The sequence below is a fragment of the Hemitrygon akajei genome, chromosome 19 (genome assembly GCF_048418815.1).
Source record: "Hemitrygon akajei chromosome 19, sHemAka1.3, whole genome shotgun sequence".
Classification (NCBI taxonomy): domain Eukaryota; kingdom Metazoa; phylum Chordata; class Chondrichthyes; order Myliobatiformes; family Dasyatidae; genus Hemitrygon; species Hemitrygon akajei.
In genome coordinates this window covers 54,364,057-54,381,461 of record NC_133142.1, presented here as the reverse complement: position 1 = coordinate 54,381,461, position 17,405 = coordinate 54,364,057, and the positions used below count along the sequence as shown (strand labels likewise).

Genomic DNA, 17,405 nt, shown 5'->3' with positions numbered 1-17,405 from the left:
ACACCTGTCCAAGCAGGAACCTTACAGCCATATACCTTGATACTAACAGAGAAACATGTGCCTTGGAGTATAATACATCACATACCCCGATACCGATAGGTATGATCTCCTGTGTACCCTCATGTTATTTTGAATTTGGAGCAGGCTGACACATCTGGACAGCCTATTTGTAACATTCTAAAAAGGATTTCTATTTATTCAGCTCTAGATTCTTAGAACATTACAAAGCTGCTTTGATGGCCTCTGTTGTGATGAGATTTTCTGCATAGTTATAGTTATTACCGGTACTTCGTGCCTTTTGTTTTGGTGACTGCTGCAGCAGAATTTCACTTACCTCAGGAAGTTGTGTTTCTATACCATATTTATCGAAAGTGTCATGAACCTTCAAATTTAAGGACTCACTGCACTTGACAAATTGTAAGCTTAATCAAATGTTAAACCTGGATTTGTGCCCCAGCTGTTCAAAACTTAGTCCATTTTAAGCAACTGAATGAGCACAGTTAAGAGGACAAGTTAGGAGTTAAGCAGCCAGAACAGGTTAGGGCTTTTATTCCTTGGAATGTAGAAGATTGAAAGGAAATTTGACACAAAATTATGAACGGTATAGATAGGGTAAATGTAAGCAGGCTTTTTCCACTGAGGTTGAGTGGGACTACTAGAGGTCATGGGTTAAGGGTGAAAGGTGAAAAGTTTAAGGGGAACATGGGGGGAAACTTCTTCACTGTGGATGTGAGGATGTGGAATGAACTGCCAGCACAAGTGGTGCATGCAAGCTCAATCTGAATGTTTAAGAGAAGTTTGTATAGGTACATGGATGGTAGGGGTATGAAAGGTTATGGTTTGGGCAGGTGGATGGAGTAGGTAGTTTAAATGGTTCAGCATGGACTAGATGGGCTGAAAAGCCTGTTTGTGCTGTACTGTTCTATGACACTATAACATGGTAATGTAATGGCTAGTGTAACTTAAATACACGACCAACAACCAGGTTCAATTCCTGCCACTATTTGTAAGGAGTTTGTTTCCCCTTCGACCACACAAGTTTCCTCCAGGTGCTTTGGTTTCCTCCCATATTCCAAAGACATATAGTTTAGTTGGTTTATTACACACAGTGCAGGCCCTTCAGCTGCAATGTTGTGCCAACCTCTTAACCTACTTTAAGATCAAATCTAACTCTTTCCTCCTACGTAGCCCTCAATTTTTCTATCATCCACATGCCTAAGAATTTCTTAAGTATCCTTAATGTATCTGCCTCTACCACCACCCTGTGTAAGAAACTTACCTCTGACATCCCTTTTATACTTCCCTCAAATAATGTTAAAATCATGCTCCCTCATATTAGCCTGGGAAAAAGTCAGATATCCACTTGATCTATGCCGCTTATCATCTTGGACTTTTCTATCAAGTCACCTCTCATCATCCACTACTCCAAAGACAAAGAAGCCCCAGCAATGCTCAACCTAGCCTCATAAGATATGAAGCATCCTGGTGAATCTCTTCTGCACCTTCTCTAAAGCTTCTCCATCCTTCCTATAATGAGGTGCTCAAAACTGAACACAATATTTCATGTGTGTTCTAACCAGGCTTTCAGAGCTGCAATATTACCTCTCAACTCTTGAAGTCAATCCCACTGACTAATGAAGGACAACACATCATTCACCTTCTTAACCACTCTATGGTTTTAACAAGTTATTCCAAGTGTGCCAGATAAGCATGATAGAAGTTGATTTGTATAATAATACTCGATTTGAGCTGAACAGTAGTTTGCTCTGGAATCAAGATGCTATAGTATCACAGGGCACCACAGTATTGTGGACCAATAAAAAAACTGCCAAATGATTTACGTGCACAGAATGCCATGTGGATCATTATCAGGCTCTCCGCTCCCAGTCTACCTCACTCTACCAGGGCCTGCAACAGGTTTGAAGGTACAATTCTCGCTTCACTCTGCCAATGTAATTGTGTGTAATCTCAGTGCCAAGAGAATGTTAGTACAGTGAAAATTTCCTTTGAACCACTTAACATTAAAACCTAAAAAGTGTTTAGAATCACAGGAATAAAACAGAAACACTAAATGTTTCAAGGCTAGCCAAGGGTTAAGGATATTGGAACAAGTTTGATTTTCTGCCATATTTAGTGCAGCTCCCTGAATGCCAGAAAGGAAAGGTATGATAGGTAAATCTTACAAACGTCCACCCACATTGATGACGTGACCTTCGGCAGAAATCCAAGCTTCCCAGAAACTCAGGCCTATTGAAAGTTACTAATCATCACTAGAGTCAAATAATCAAGTTATCGCCTTGTGGAAAGCAAAGTTGCCTTGCATCCTTTTGATTTCTTTTCTCTTCATTCTAAAAGCCAACAATGGATCAGAATGCAAAAATGAGCACTGAATCATGGGCTACAATTTTGCAAATTACCTGGTTCATCAGATTTTAGATAGAATCTCTTATTGTACAAAAGATCTGAACTTCAGTTTTTTCTAAAATATTTACAGATTTTTACCACTTTGTAATGAAACTAACACGCAATTCCAATGCAACACGAGTGAATCTGCAGGTGCTGGAAATAAATAAAAACACAAAATGCTGGCAGAACTCAGCAGGCCAGACAGCATCTATGGGAGGAGGTAGTGATGACGTTTCAAGCCGAAACTCTTCATCAGGAGTCACTGAAGGGTTTCGGCCCGAAACATCGTCACTACCTCCTCCCATAGATGCTGCCTGGCCTGCTGAGTTCTGCCAGCATTTTGTGTTTTTATGCAATACCGATATAGACTTTATTGCAAACCTTAAATATCAGTTCAAATGCTAGGCAAATCAACTCTGACTTAAATGAAGGTAAACTATCAAGTCTAAGAAGATGACATAAATAATTGATAATGAAAACAGCTAAGAAAAAGGCAAAGCTAATAATTAGCAATCGATTTGTCGTACCATAGGACCTACATCTGACCACGTGTCAGACAGAAGTCAACAAAATGGACACAATACACAAAATAAACATGAGCAACACACACAAAATGCTGGAGGAACTCAACAAGCCAGGCAGCATCTATGGAAAAAAGTACAGTTGATGTTTTGGGTCAAATCCCCTCGGCAGGATACCTATTCTGGGTTTAAACAGGCAAGTCCATAACACACATTTGAAAAAAAAACCTTGTTTTTAAAAGTAACACCTTGCAAAATTGCCTGTGAAATTTGATGGAAATACTTGTAAACATGTATTCTCTCTCAGCTTAGCTTCTGTGATTGCTGATTGATCAGTTTCTTTTGCTATTTTTCTTATGGTGATGTCATAAATAAAGTTCTTTGCATCTGTCACCAACCAACAGGTCACAACTTCAACAAACATTAACACTAGTGTCCAATGCAAATATAACCCAGTCATGGTCAATGGCAACTGCGTATATTTGCTGTGTAGCACTGAATTCTCAGTTCAATCTCTAATGCTGTGACAGAGCTTACCCTTGTCAAATCTCTTGTACAACGATCAAGAAAGCATTTATCCAATTTGTATGAATAGTATTATCCACTGGCAACTACTTTCCTTCAACCATTCAGTTACTGAAAACCCCAATTACTACCATTTACAGCATGGACAACCTTGACCACTTTGTAGGAAAAAAATAGGCTTACTGTTCTAATTGTGTTCCTTCTTGTAAAAGAATTCAAATAACTAGTTTTCATTAAGAAAACTGTTTCTATACTACATGGTTGTAATGTCACAAGTTGTTCTTTTGCATTTGTGCCTATATGTAATTACATATGACTAATGAACAAAACTCTGATTTTATTGCCCGTCTAGATTTAGAAGCTTGAATCCAGTCAACGCTGCGTGCACCATGGCATCAATGGGTTTACTTGGTCTCCAAGTACTTTACGAGTTCTGTTCCAGTGACATCCAATGCCAAACAATTTGTAGCCCAATTCTGACATTTCAATATGATGCCAGCTTCTTCCTTTCTGCCATCCAATTTCTAAATGGACATTGAGTCCATGAACACTATCTCATTTTTTTTTACTTGTTTTTGCACTTATTTTAACTTTAATTGTTTAATATAGATATATATTTTCAGTAATTCAGTTGATTTCTAAATTTATCATGTACTGCATTAAACTGCTGGTGCTAAGTTAACAAATTTCACAATATATGCTGGTCATATTAAAGCTGACTCTGATCTCCTTTGAACAGAGAATAGCAGTTTTGGTTATGTAAGACATTCAAATGAGAAATTAACTGATACAAGGATGCCACTAAAGTCCATTGGGAACAATGTAAAATAATGATCTTCAGATATTACAGAGTACAACATTTTTCATGTCTTCCTAAAATCAAAGTATCAAGTGTCAGCTCTCATGTTGAGGTTAACAGAGATACAAAGAGTCAAAAGAGAGGCAGAGTACAAATTGAGTTGTTACCCAGTAGCAATTCTCTAGACTGTAAGCTACCTGTAAATTATTATTTTCTGCCTATGATTCTCAACCAGAATATCAAAGTCAAATGTAGACACAAAATAGCTTGTTATTTAATAGAACACTTAGTTAGTATTACTGCTTTTTTTAAAGCCTGATCTAGGCCTGAAGAAGTCTATTCCTCTGAAGAACCATTGTTGAGATGAGTCTTCAAAGTACCAGATAAACATTAAAAAGCCCAATGCAGTATTCAAAGAAGAAATTTATTCATCTTCAGCAAACAATGAAATACCATATCTGGTAATCTCATTGTAGGATGTTCCTACTACACAGAGGGATGCAACTTCTACGCTACAATAATGACTACAATTCAAAATGAATTGCATGTCATTTGAAGTGCCTCAAACACATAGCATGGACAGCATCAATGAAAATTCACCCACAAGTGTAACACACAAATATTCACATCAATAGATGCAATGACTTTCTGGTACTACATATGCTACACTATACAGATACTTGAAAAGAAAACAGAATGCCGATAAATCAGCTGATTAAGTTCAAAAACACATGCAGCACATCATAAAACTATACGACACAGGTAGCACCATTTGGCCCTTCAAGTCTGCTCTACCGTTCAATCATGGTGCATTTATTGGCCCTCACAGCTCAAATTTCCTGCAGGACAGGCAGGAGAGAGGGGGAGCGAGACTGGGAGAGGGGGAGCAGGACCGGGGGGGGGGGGAGGAGCAGGACCGGGGGGGGGGGAGGAGCAGGACCGGGGGGGGGGAGGAGCAGGACCGGGGGGGGGGGAGCAGGACCGGGGGGGGGGGGAGCAGGACCGGGGGGGGGGGGGGAGGAGCAGGACCGGGGGGGGGGGGGAGGAGCAGGACCGGGGGGGGGGGGAGGAGCAGGACCGGGGGGGGGGGGGGGAGCAGGACCGGGGGGGGGGCAGACAGGGTGGTTGGAAGGGGAAAGAAGAAGGGGAGAGAGGAAGGGGAAGCTGTACCGGGGGTGGAGGCCGGACAACGGGGTTGCGGGGAGGAGGGGGAGCCAGGGAAAGAGTGGATAGTTGGACTTTGGGGAAGGTGAGGGAGGGGGAGAGCGCAGGGTGGAGGGTGGGAGGACTGAGGTGGGAGTAGAAGACCCGGGATGGGGGGTGGGGGGAGGGCCAACCAGACAGGGGGAGGGATGGGGGCGGGGACAGAGAGCCGGACGGGAGGTGTGCAGAGTCGGGGGGAGTCGGGAGGGGTAGTTGAACTGTGGGGAAGGTGAGGGAGGACTGAGGTGGGAGTAGAAGACCCGGGGTTGGGGGTGGGGGTTAAGGAAAGGTGGTAGAGCAGAGTGGAAAACGCCAGGCAGCGTATCGGGGAAGAAAGGAGTTAACCGTCGCCCTTCTTGCGATCTCAGGACTGGTACTCGCCTGTCAAATTATTAAATAGTTTCCTGTAAAAACCACCCCGCCGCCTCCTTCTCGTCTAGGCCCTCTCCATTCCTCACCCCCAGACCCGTCCACTCCTCGGGCCCGGCGCCGCCTCCTTTGTTCCCCTCTCTACCTTTGTCTGCAGCAGGGGCCGCTGCGGGTTGGCGTTCCCCCACGTCCGCCAGTTTTGCGACTCCATCCCGGCCCCTTTCACCACCCCTGTCGTAGCCCGGTACCCGCACACCTACCTCAGGCCCAGGACCAGTTTCCTTCGGCAACAGAGACGCGTTAATCGATCACAAGATACGGCTCCGGTGCCAGCCTCAACCTCCCCGGGAAACACTGAACTCGGACAAATGGTCCGGGGCTGCGAGTGCGCCGCCAGGCGGGCCACCATAGGCAGGTAGGGCACTTCCCGCCGACACCGCCCCCTGCCGGAGCCTGGGTGCAGTGCCCAGCGAATCCGCCATCCGATTGGGACCTGCGACAGTTCCCTCAGCATCGGCAGTACCTCCTTCTGACACTGGAGCCCATGAGCGCTCCCCAGACCCATGTCATCATTCAAGAATCAGTGGGATACACCCATGGTTAACCCATGCAACATTCCCTTGCACTTTCTCCTTCCAACTAACACCTTCTCTCACCTTCATATTCGCCCTGGACATCGACACCCACTGGATATACAAAGCACATGGCTTCAGTTTCTAAGGAGGTGGGTGATTGATTTGAAATGTCAACTGACGGATCTACTAAATATTTACAGCAACTATTCGCTTCAGTGTCCAATATCTGCATTTTTTTTTGTTTTCTGCAACCAATGCAATACTCATATAGACTAACACTTACTGGCTTTACAGGGATACTCTCCCTCGCATCTATTGGAAACAATACCCAACTCTCCCAAGATATCGACTCCTACTGGAAATAAATTAAAATTCATTCAGAAGACGTAAAGCTGCTGGGAACAAAAATATCAAACCACAGCATTAACCCACAGATACAGACTGCCCCGGCATACATTTTAGGTTTCTAGAAAACGCAGTTGGTAATGTTCTTTAAAACACAACTGTCCCTCGACACTGGCAGCAAATAACCAATATTAAGCTCTCCCTGGTCTCTAACTCCTACTGTAAATAACGCCTTAGGTGCTGATTCTTACTGGAAAAGAAATTAAACTCTCTCTGGAGAAAGTCACTAATGGAAATATTTCGCAATATTCCCTCAGCACCGAGTCCAACTGCAAACACAACGCAAACTCTCTGGACACTGATACCTTCTGTTACCAAAATACAGTAAGTGTTCACTCCAGAAACAATGTATGTGTCGTTATTGTCTACCTGGATACACTTTCTCTATAACTGCAACACTTTAACTTATATCTCATTTACACCCTGTTATTGTCTGTCAATGCACTGCTGTGATGAAATGATCTGTATGGATGGCATGCAAAGTTTTCCACGGTATCTCGGTACGTTTGACAATAAGTGTAACCAACGTCGAACACATCTGAGGATGGGTGTCTAATGGAGCAGCAAACAACCTGCTGGAGAAAGTCAGTAGGTCAGGCAGCATCTGTGGGAGGAAAGAAGTCATTGACATGTTGAAATCCTGCATCAGGACTGAGGGAGACCAGATGATCTGCACAGCAGGTCCGATGGCCACCCCACATCTCCACTCAATAGTTCCATTTAATATCAGAGTATATTTATATATACGACATACATCCTGAAATTCTCGTTCTTCGCAGACATCCACAAAAACAGAGGAGTGCCCCGAAGAATGAGTTACAGTTAAAATGTTAGAACCCCAAAGCCCCTCCTTACTCCCCCCTCCCATGCACAGGCAGCAGCAAAGCAACGACCCTCCCTCACCCCCTTCCACAAAAAAGCATCAGTGCCCTCCACCCTCCAAGCAAGCAACAGCAAAGCCCCCAGTAAAGACCATGATCCGCAGTACTACAATAAAAGATCATCCACCTGACAATCTGACATGCCACAGGCGCTCTCTCTTTCTAATAAAGGGGGGAAAAGGTGTCCCCCTTTCTCTGCGACAGGGGAGACATAACAAAACAACTCGCTAATTTACAATGTTAAAACCCCATTGCGCTGTTCCCCCTCCCGTCCCCTCGAGTGCTCTGCCCAGAGAATCGGTAAAAATCTCTCAGAGAGAGAGCACAATTCACCGAGCACGGAGCCTCCGACAGCTGATCCGATATTCCATCCTCTCCTGTCATGCTTCAGTCAGCAGCACTTCCTTAGAATCAGTCCGTCCCCGGGGCCGTGAAACCTTGGAACCTCATGGTTTCCTGATGTGGGGTTGCAACCCAGAACATGAGCGGTTTCTTTTCTCCCAGAGATGCTGCAAGTCCTGCAAGTACGATGAAAAAGTTGCTTCAGCAGGATCATAGGCATGTAAGTACAGACGTGATAAACTAGAGGTGCCATAGATCTGTACCACTATAGAATACAGAATAGTACAGTACAGGCCCTTCAGCCCACAATGTTGTGCTGACCCTTAAACCCTGCCTCCCATATAACCCCTCACCTTAAATTCCTCCATATACCTGTCTAGTAGACTCTTAAATTTCACTAGTGTATCTGCCTCCACCACTGACTCAGGCAGTGCATTCCACACACCAACCACTCTCTGAGTGAAAAACCTTCCTCTAATATCCCCTTTGCACTTCCCTCCCCTTACCTTAAAGCCATGTCCTCTTGTATTGAGCAGTGGTGCCCTGGGGAAGAGGCACTGGCTGTCCACTCTGTCTATTGCTCTTAATATCTTGTACACCTCTATCATGTCTCCTCTCATCCTCCTTCTCTCCGAAGAGTAAAGCCCTAGCTCCCTTAATCTCTGATCATAATGCATCAGAGATACAGTGTTGGCGCATGGCCTAGTGGATAAGGCATCTGAAGGTCACTGGTTCGAGCCTCAGCTTAGGCAGCGCATTGTATCCTTGAGTAAGGCACTTAACCACACATTGCTCTGCGACGACACCGGTGCCAAGCTGCTTGGGTCCTAGTGCCCTTCCCTTGGACAACATCGGTGGCGTGGAGAGGGGAGGGCTTGCAGCTTGGGCAACTGCCGGTGTCCCATACAACCCTGCCCAGGCCTGCGCCCTGGAAACTTTCCAAGGTGCAAATCCATTGTCTCATGAGACTAACGGATGCCTATAATGCATATATGTCAAACTCAAGGCCCGCGGGCCAAATCCGGCCCGCGGTGGAATTATCTTTGGCCCGTGAGATAATATCTAATTACTATTAAAGCTGGCCCCAGTAATCAAAGCACCTATGGCGTATGATATGGCTAATGCTGAGTTTATTCAGGTACCAGGTTTTCAGGGTTTTTAGTGTTTATTCGGCAGTCTTCATAAGAAACGGAATTTGTAAAGTGAAACACTTTGTAGTTATAGCAGACTGAGACACATGAGAGCAGGCTGAAAAAACGGAGGCAACGAAAGCTGTGTTCGCACGCGTCCGACTGATCCGGCCCGCATGAAGCTGCATTTTGCTCAATCCTAAAATTTGCCGTGACCTAAAATGAGTTTGACACCCCTGCTAATGCATACTCTCTAAACCAGACAGCATCCTGGTAAATCTCCTCTGTACCCTTTCCAATGCTTCCACATCCTTCCTGTAGTGAGGTGATCAGAACTGGACACAGTACTCCAAGTGTGGCCTAACTAGAGTTTTATAGAGCTGCATCATTACCTCGTGACTCTTAAACTCTATCTCTTGACTTATGAAAGCTAACACTCCATAAGCTTTCTCAACTACTCTATCTGCCTGTGAGGCAACCTTCAGGGATCTGTGGACATGTAACCCCAGATACCTCTGCTCCTCCACACTACCAAGTATCCTGTCATTTACTTTGTACTCTGCCTTAGAATTTGTCCCTCCAAAGTGTACCACCTCACACTTCTCTGGGTTAAGTCCATCTGCCACTTCTCAGCCCACTTCTGCATCCTATCAATGTCTCTCTGCAATCTTTGACAATCCTCAACATTATCCACAACACCACCAACCTTTGTGTCATCTGTAAACTTGCCAACCCACCCTTCTACCTCCACATCCAGGTCGATAATAAAAATCACGAAAAGTAGAGGTCCCAGAACCGATCCTTGTGGGACACCACTAGTCACAACCCTCCAATCCGAATGTACTCCCTCCACCATGACCCTCTGCCTTCTGCAGGCAAGCCAATTCTGAATCCACCTGGCCAAACTTCCCTAGATCCCATGCCTTCTGACTTTCTGAATAAGCCTACCGTGTGGAACAAGGGGTCTGTGGGAAACCCCTGTTATAAACAATGTATTAAATAATAAATAAATTAAATTCAAAATATTCCTAATATTAGACCATGCAGTGCAAAAAGACCATATGAAAACAAGACATCAGCACAAAACAAAGACACAACTGATGATCTCCACGATTTATTTTCATGTTTCTGATTGTAACATAGTAATTTTTATGTATTGCACTGTACCACGGCTGCAAAACAATAAATTTCATGATGATAATAAACCCAATTCTGTTTCTGGAAGAGCTGTGCTCCATTGCTGAGGCAGGGTAAGGGTTGTGCAGCTCAGTTCATGAACCTGATGGCTGGACGATGGTGTCTATTTCTATTCCCGAACTTGGTGGTGTGGGACTTCAGGCCTCTGTAACTCCTGCCTCACGGCAGAAGCAAGAAGAAGGCGTGACCCGGGTGGTGGGAACCCTTGATGATAGATGCCATTTTACTGAGGCAGAACTGCATGGAGATTATGACAGAGCAGTTCTGCCACAAGTAATTTCTTCCTCTTCCTCCCCCCTCGCTTGCCCTGTAGTTCTCATTACCCTTGTCTGGCAGCGCTGATGTTATGCTTACCGGGTGCACACACGAGGCTAACGCACAGCACGGACACTTTGGTTTGGACTTGCAGACTCCAGGACAGTGGCATTTTTTTAATGTGTCCTGTTTGTTGTTGTTTTCAGTTTCGGGGGGGGGGGGGGCTTCAAAAAAAAAGGCGCCTGTTTGTGGCACAGGCTCAGTGGAAGAGTTCACTTTGGGGGATGGGGGACAGTGTGACTGGTTTGAGCTCACTGGTGATGGATCTGACGACGAGTGATGGGACACGGTAGAGTCAGAGAAGAGGGGTTTGCGGTCCCTGGTGTCCCTTGCTGACCCAGATGTCCGATCTCATGACTCTCCTGGATAGCCTCCCATTTGGCTAGCAGGAACGGGAGGAAAGGCTGATCCAGGAGCCGAATACCCGTCTAACGCCGCCGCCCCAGCCAGAGGATGTGAGGAGAACCATGTAGTCACTGCTATGGGGACACCCAGCTTTCGCTCAAGATCAGCAGCAAGTTCCAGCAACCCCTACCAGGTCCTGGGTGCTCTCTACAGGCAGGCGGAGGTGCAATGCAGGAGGCCATTGTGAGACCCACAGACCTTTCAAGATGGAGAGGACACTGAAAACTATTTGCTGTGCTTTGAGTGCCTGGGCATTGCCCAGAGGAAGACTGGGCCTGTTGGCTCATCCTACTGCTGATGGGGAAAGCACTTGAGGCCTACTCTGCAATGGATGAGGAGGTATCCAACCGTTACCCTCAGCTGAAGGAGGCTCTCCTTGCCAAGTTTGACATCTCTCCAGAGAGCTACCAGTTGAAGTTCTGAGCCCAGTCTGCACCACCAGGGGAGTCAGCAAAAGAGACGTACCACTGCCTGAAGGGATGGCACTGACGCTGGGTGAAGCCAGGGCTCTGGTCAAGTGCTGCCAGGAGATGTCCGTACATGGGTGAAGGAATGTGAGCCTGCAAATGGCTTAGCTGCAGCCCTGCTGGCTCAACAGTACCTGAATGCCCGGTGAGGGTTGGTCCAGCCAATTTCGATCCAGCCACAGGAGCAGAGGGCAGCTGCTGTAGGTAAAGGTACTCCGGGATCTATGGAAGTTACACCTGTGTCTACACAGGAAAAAAGACAGTGGGAAGACCGAGCCTTTAATTTGCTTCTTCTATCAACAGCCAGGCCACAAAGCTTCTAGTTGTCCACTTAAGCCCTCAAAGCTGTCCAACTACTTTAATGTTCCCCCGGGGGGGGGGGGGGGGGGGAACAGAGCTGAAGGCTTGTAAACGTTCTAAAGGGAACATAAGAAATAGGAGCAGGAGTAGGCCATTGATGATCAGATCTTTCTTTTGTGGGTGGGAGTATTCAGCAGCTTGCCCAAAGATATGGTCACTGGGCGGGATTTGCCTGTGTTGTCTGACTTGATGCAGCAAGTTTAATCTGGTAGCACAGTTAAGCTTTCATGTCCTGTGTTAACCCAGGTTCAGACAAGGGCCGGACTTGAATCTTTACCTCTTGTTTGTGTCAGCTTGTTTGAGGGAGGTTGGAGGGGCACTCGGAAAACATGTAGTCAGCACCAGCTGGAGAAAGCCTTTGGTGCACTCTCCCTATGCCAAATACCACCCTCCCTACACCAGATACCACCCTCCCTACGCCAAATACCACCCTCCCTACACCAGATACCACCCACCTCAGCACTGGTCCATGTCAGGTTTCCAGTAACTGAACTCCAACAAGAAAGGTGGGGGTGGAGACAGTAAGGGACATTGGCTGTTAATGACAACAACATACTCAATTTACCTAGCTCCCCTGAAAACAGCCTGGTTTTTCCAATAATGTGCAGACTCCTTGTGCTCCAGCTAGCACATACCCATCTGGGTCAACAGAAGACCTACCTGAGAATTAGGTGATGGTGATGGTTCCACCGTGTCCACCATGGACACATAGAAAACCTACAGTACAATACAGGCCCTTCGGCCCACAAAGCTGTGCTGAACATTAGGGTTAGAACCTATGTAGGGTTACCCATAGTCCTCTATTCTTCTGAGCTCCATGCATCTGTCCAGGAGTCTCTCAAAAGACCAGATCCACCACGGTCGCTGGCCGCCCATTCAATGCACTCACCAATCTCTGCGGAAGAAACTTACCCCTGACATCTCCTCTGTACCTGCTTCTGTCGTGGTTTCTCGTGCCCCACAAATGACCAGGAGACACAGAAGATTCTTCAAGAAGTATTAAACTTTAATTTGCAAATCAAAGCTGAGACAGTCATTGAGCTAGTCGCTGATTGCCCACCAATCCTTTGGACATAGCATTTTTTATAGCAATCTCCTGGTCCAGTTGCATTAGCATATCTATAGTCTATAGTCTATAGTTGCGTATCACACGTACATCCTGCCACTATTGTTTCTACCCATTGACTTAATCATGTTCTAATCTACATCTCTTAGCTACCTCTCATTAACACACCAATGTCTTCTACGTTCTTAAGATTTCATTCTCCTACTAAATTGGGTTACTTTTATACTCCAATACTTCCAGGCACATTAAAACTGTGCCCTCTCGTGCTAGCCATTTCAGCCCTGGGAAAAAGCTTCTGACTATCCACATGATAGCCTCTGACTATCCACACCATGTATACAGATGTACTGCCACACTTGCCCAGAGTATCAGAAGACAAGTCTAGTCTTGAAGTCTGACCAAGCACCTCCGACCGGGCACCAATTTCACTTCCTGCTGACGTCCCAGCTACACCAGCAGCTTGGCATTCGTGGCATCTGCACTAGTCCCTACCATCCCCAGACTGATGGACTTATAGAAAGGTTTGACCAAACCTTGAAGTCCATGTTGAGGAAGTTTGTTTCTGACACTGGAAGGGACTGGGACAAATGGGTCCCAATTCTCCTTTTTGCTTACCGGGAAGTTCCTCAGACTTCCACTGGGTTTTCACCTCTATGGGTGGACTGTCCAAGGTCCTTTGGATCTGCCCTGCAGCAACTGGGCAAAGAGCCAAGATAAAGCAGGAGAAACATTATCTCCTACATTCTACAGATGTGGGATGGTCTTGACCAGTATCGTGTAGAAGTCTACCAGATAAAGGCACAGAAAAAAACAGAAGCTCTGGAATGACGCTAAAGCCTGACAGAAGGGGCTCCAGCCATGTCCAAAGGTCCTGCTTCCTGTACCCCAAGGTCCTTATGAAGTTTTGAGGAAGACAGGTCCTGTGATCAAAGAAGTATCCCATCTGGAGAAAGGCAAAAGGTCCCAGGTCTACCATGTTAGCCACTTGAAGAAATGGAAAGAGAGGGAGGAGGCTCAGATGTCTCTCATAATCCAGCGGGTGGAAGCGGAGGAGGACGATAATCAAGATCTCCAGCCATTGGAAACTTCATCTCAAGCTCATCTCACCTTGAGCTTCACCAAAGACAGCCTACAAGGTTTAAACTGCAGTCTGGGTGTACCAACGTGATCAAACACACCATCCAGGTAAAGGACGACCTGGATGTGTCAGAGAGACTACAGAGTGCTTGAGTGTCTTGTCAGTGCCTTCAAGACAGAGATTTGCATCATGTCAGAACTGGGCATCACCAAGCTGTCAAAATGTAAATGGTGCAGATCAGTTGTTCATGTGCCTAAACCTGGGAATCTGTATCAACTTTACAAAGATTAGTTTGATGCTTATCCTGTGCTAGGGATGGATGAGCTACTGGAGAGGTTGACCTCATGCTCAGAATGTCACCACACTGGATCTATATAAAGGGTACTGGCAAGTTCTGCCGGATGAAAAGTCCAAAGGATGCACTGCTTTCCGACCCCACGTGGCCTTTTCCATTTCACGGTCATGCCATTTGACCTGCATGGAGCTCCAGCGATCTTTCAGCTCCTCATGGTCTGTGTAGTGAGGGCCTATGAAGAGTTCAGTGCAGCCTGCCTCGATTTTCAGCACGTTGGGAAGAAAATCTCCAGCATGGCAACTAAGCCCTGGGTCAACTAGCCTCAGCAGGTCTTACGCTCAACCTACGGAAACGTGAATGGGTGAAAACAGAGACCCTTTACTTGGGATATCAATTTGGGAATGGGCTGATATCAGACATCCCACCCTGAAAACTCATTTCAGGGAGGTAGCACTCCCGTCCCCCCCAAGTCGACCTCCAAAGGTGTATGTAGTACTTTGTTTAGTGATTTTGTCTAATCTGTAAATCAAGTTGGGTATATGCAGAAATATTGACATTAAAATATGTACTTATGTTATTTTTATTATATTATCATGGAGTTGGTTTTTTTATTCTATTACAACTTTAAGCAAACCTACAGGGAGTTTGGCCTCATCACACTGGACATCAATAGAGTAGCTCCTTAGCAGCTAGCCAGCTAGTTTAAATAATGTTAGCTATGCTAATAAATGAAAGACACCTGTTAAACTCACCTCAACATGTCTTTGACATTTAACCCACCATGGGCAATAGAAAAGTCACAGTTGCAAACAGTGCAGTGAGCAACACTGTCATTATTTTTGAGGTTGACTGTAAAGCCCGCCCACAGAGAAAACTGATAGGTCTACTTAGCACAAAGAGAGACCAATCAGGATGCTCTCCGCCCCCCTCCCCCTCCAAAAAAAATCGATTTTCAGGATATTGTATATAATTTGTGGGCATCAGGGAGCCGCTATCAATATGCGGGAGACTCCCGGAAATTCCGGGAGAAGTGGGATGTCTGTGATATGCCCTTGTGGACAAGGTATAAACAACTTGGGACAGCCCCCTGTCCTCACACAAAGAAGCAAGTCAGGTCTTTTCTTGATGGTATTGATGTTTCATACTATGGTTTGCTGAAGTGGTAGCTCCTCTGACCAGTTTGACCTGGTCTGCAAGGAATCCTGTACGTTGGACAGAAGATTGTGAGCGGACTTTCTTAAGTTTAAAGGGGCACTCTGTGAAGGAACTGTACACATTACTCCCGATTTCAACAAGCCCTACCTGGTGTAAGTGGACACTTCAAGAGTAGGAATAGGTGCTGTCTTGGCCCAAGCAGAAGAGGACAACAAGAAGCCTGTGTTAACCCCGAGTAGGAAGCTACTACCTAGGGAATCTCAGTATTTGACTGTTGAGAAAGATGACACTAGACAGTCTATGCTATTACCTCCTTGGCCAGGAGTTCGTTTTGATGAACAACCACTATACCTTGACCTGGATCCACACCAGGAAGGATCAAAATACTCACATTACCAAACAGTATCTAGCCTTTCAGCCCTTCCACTTCACAACCCATAACAGAGCAGGCAGCCAGAACATCAGGGCAGAGCATCTCTCCTGTATACCCAGCTTGGGTAAACTAGAAGAGAGAGGAGGGCAATGCGACAGAGTGGGTCTGCCACAAGTGATTTCTTCCTCCACCCCTCCCCAGACAGGCCCATAATTCTCATAATCCTTGTCTGGCAGGGTTGATGTCATGCTCACCAGGTGCACTCGACAGGCAAACACGCAGCATGGACACTTTTGTTTGTACAGGTCCACAATCCCTTATCCGAAATCCTTGGGGCCAGTTGTATTGCAGAATTCAGAATTTTTCCGATTTTCAGAATCCCTCCTTATTGGTTCACACCTGAGTGACGTCAGCTGTTGGCAAAAAAGACTTCAGTTTTCATAGCTTTTTGGATTTCAGAATTTCGGATAAGGGATTGTGGACCTGTACTTGCACGCTCCAGGAGAGTGGCATACCTTGACATGTCCTGTTTGTTGTTGCTTCTAGTTTCAAGAAGGGGATTCAACTAATGGGTGGGGTGTCTAAAGAAGGGTGCCTGTTTGTGGTGGCACATGCTCTATGCTGGCTCAGTGGGAGTCTTCATTTTGGGGGATGAAGAAGAGTGTTGGCTCCTGGAAAATGGTTAGTGTTGTTCGATTTTGTTGCACAATGCCACGGTGATCTTATTGTGATGAATGTATTTGTTGATGGTTGTGATTGTGAAAGAGGATGTGAATCTGTGTTTTGGTTTTTGTGTAATTGTTCAGACTTCCCCCGCATTCCCACGAATGGACTATCTTTTCTCTGTTAGAGTAAAGAGATGCTTACTTCAAGGCCCACTTTGGTGTGAATGAAGAGAGAGAGAGTGTGGTACTTCAGAATGATGTTTTGGAGCTGTAGTCCTAAAAGTCTGATGGTATATATCCCCATTTTCTCTTTTGTCATTTTTATTACTTTGCCCCTTTTGAGCTGTAGTTTTGCACTTTTTCTAGAAGTTTACCACCTCTGATACACATCTTTGCACTGAACGTATGACTGTGGCCTGCTGTCTGATTTTTAAAGTTCACACTTTCATAAGTCTCACCATTAACTCTCACCAAAACACAACCATATGACAAGATGCTTTCAAATGTGGGGAGGGCTGTGCCCATGATGAACCAGGCTGTGTCCATTACTCTCTGCAGTCTCTTGCATTTGAATTGCCATACCAGACCATGTTGCAACCAGTCGGTATACTTTCAACAATGTCTCTCTGGAATCTTATTAGAGTACACACCAGTGTAGAAATTCTAGCATGCCTTTTTTGTTATGAATTACTGTACTAGATTTTTAAAGTTTAATAGCCTTTTCACAGTCTCCGATTTTTTTTTCAGTAAGTAGTTAAATTACTTCAAAATGCATCAGTGGTAAATGTAAAAGTTGAGATGATGCTATCCAGATTCGAAATGTGGTTTCTGCTATCCTGAATCAAGCTTAGAGCTAAATCCTGGGATTGAAAG

General features: G+C 45.5%; 1 protein-coding gene across 2 annotated transcripts in view; it reads right to left on the bottom strand.

Moving 5' to 3' along the window:
- rad54l2 (RAD54 like 2) overlaps positions 1–6,238 on the bottom strand; it is a 191,792-nt gene extending 185,554 nt beyond the window's left edge. For both annotated transcript variants that reach the window (XM_073072525.1, XM_073072527.1), the window contains exon 1: positions 6,084–6,238. The gene's annotated coding sequence lies outside the window, so the exon portion shown is untranslated. The remainder of the gene's footprint in view (positions 1–6,083) is intronic.
- Between the last annotated feature and the right edge of the window lie 11,167 nt (positions 6,239–17,405).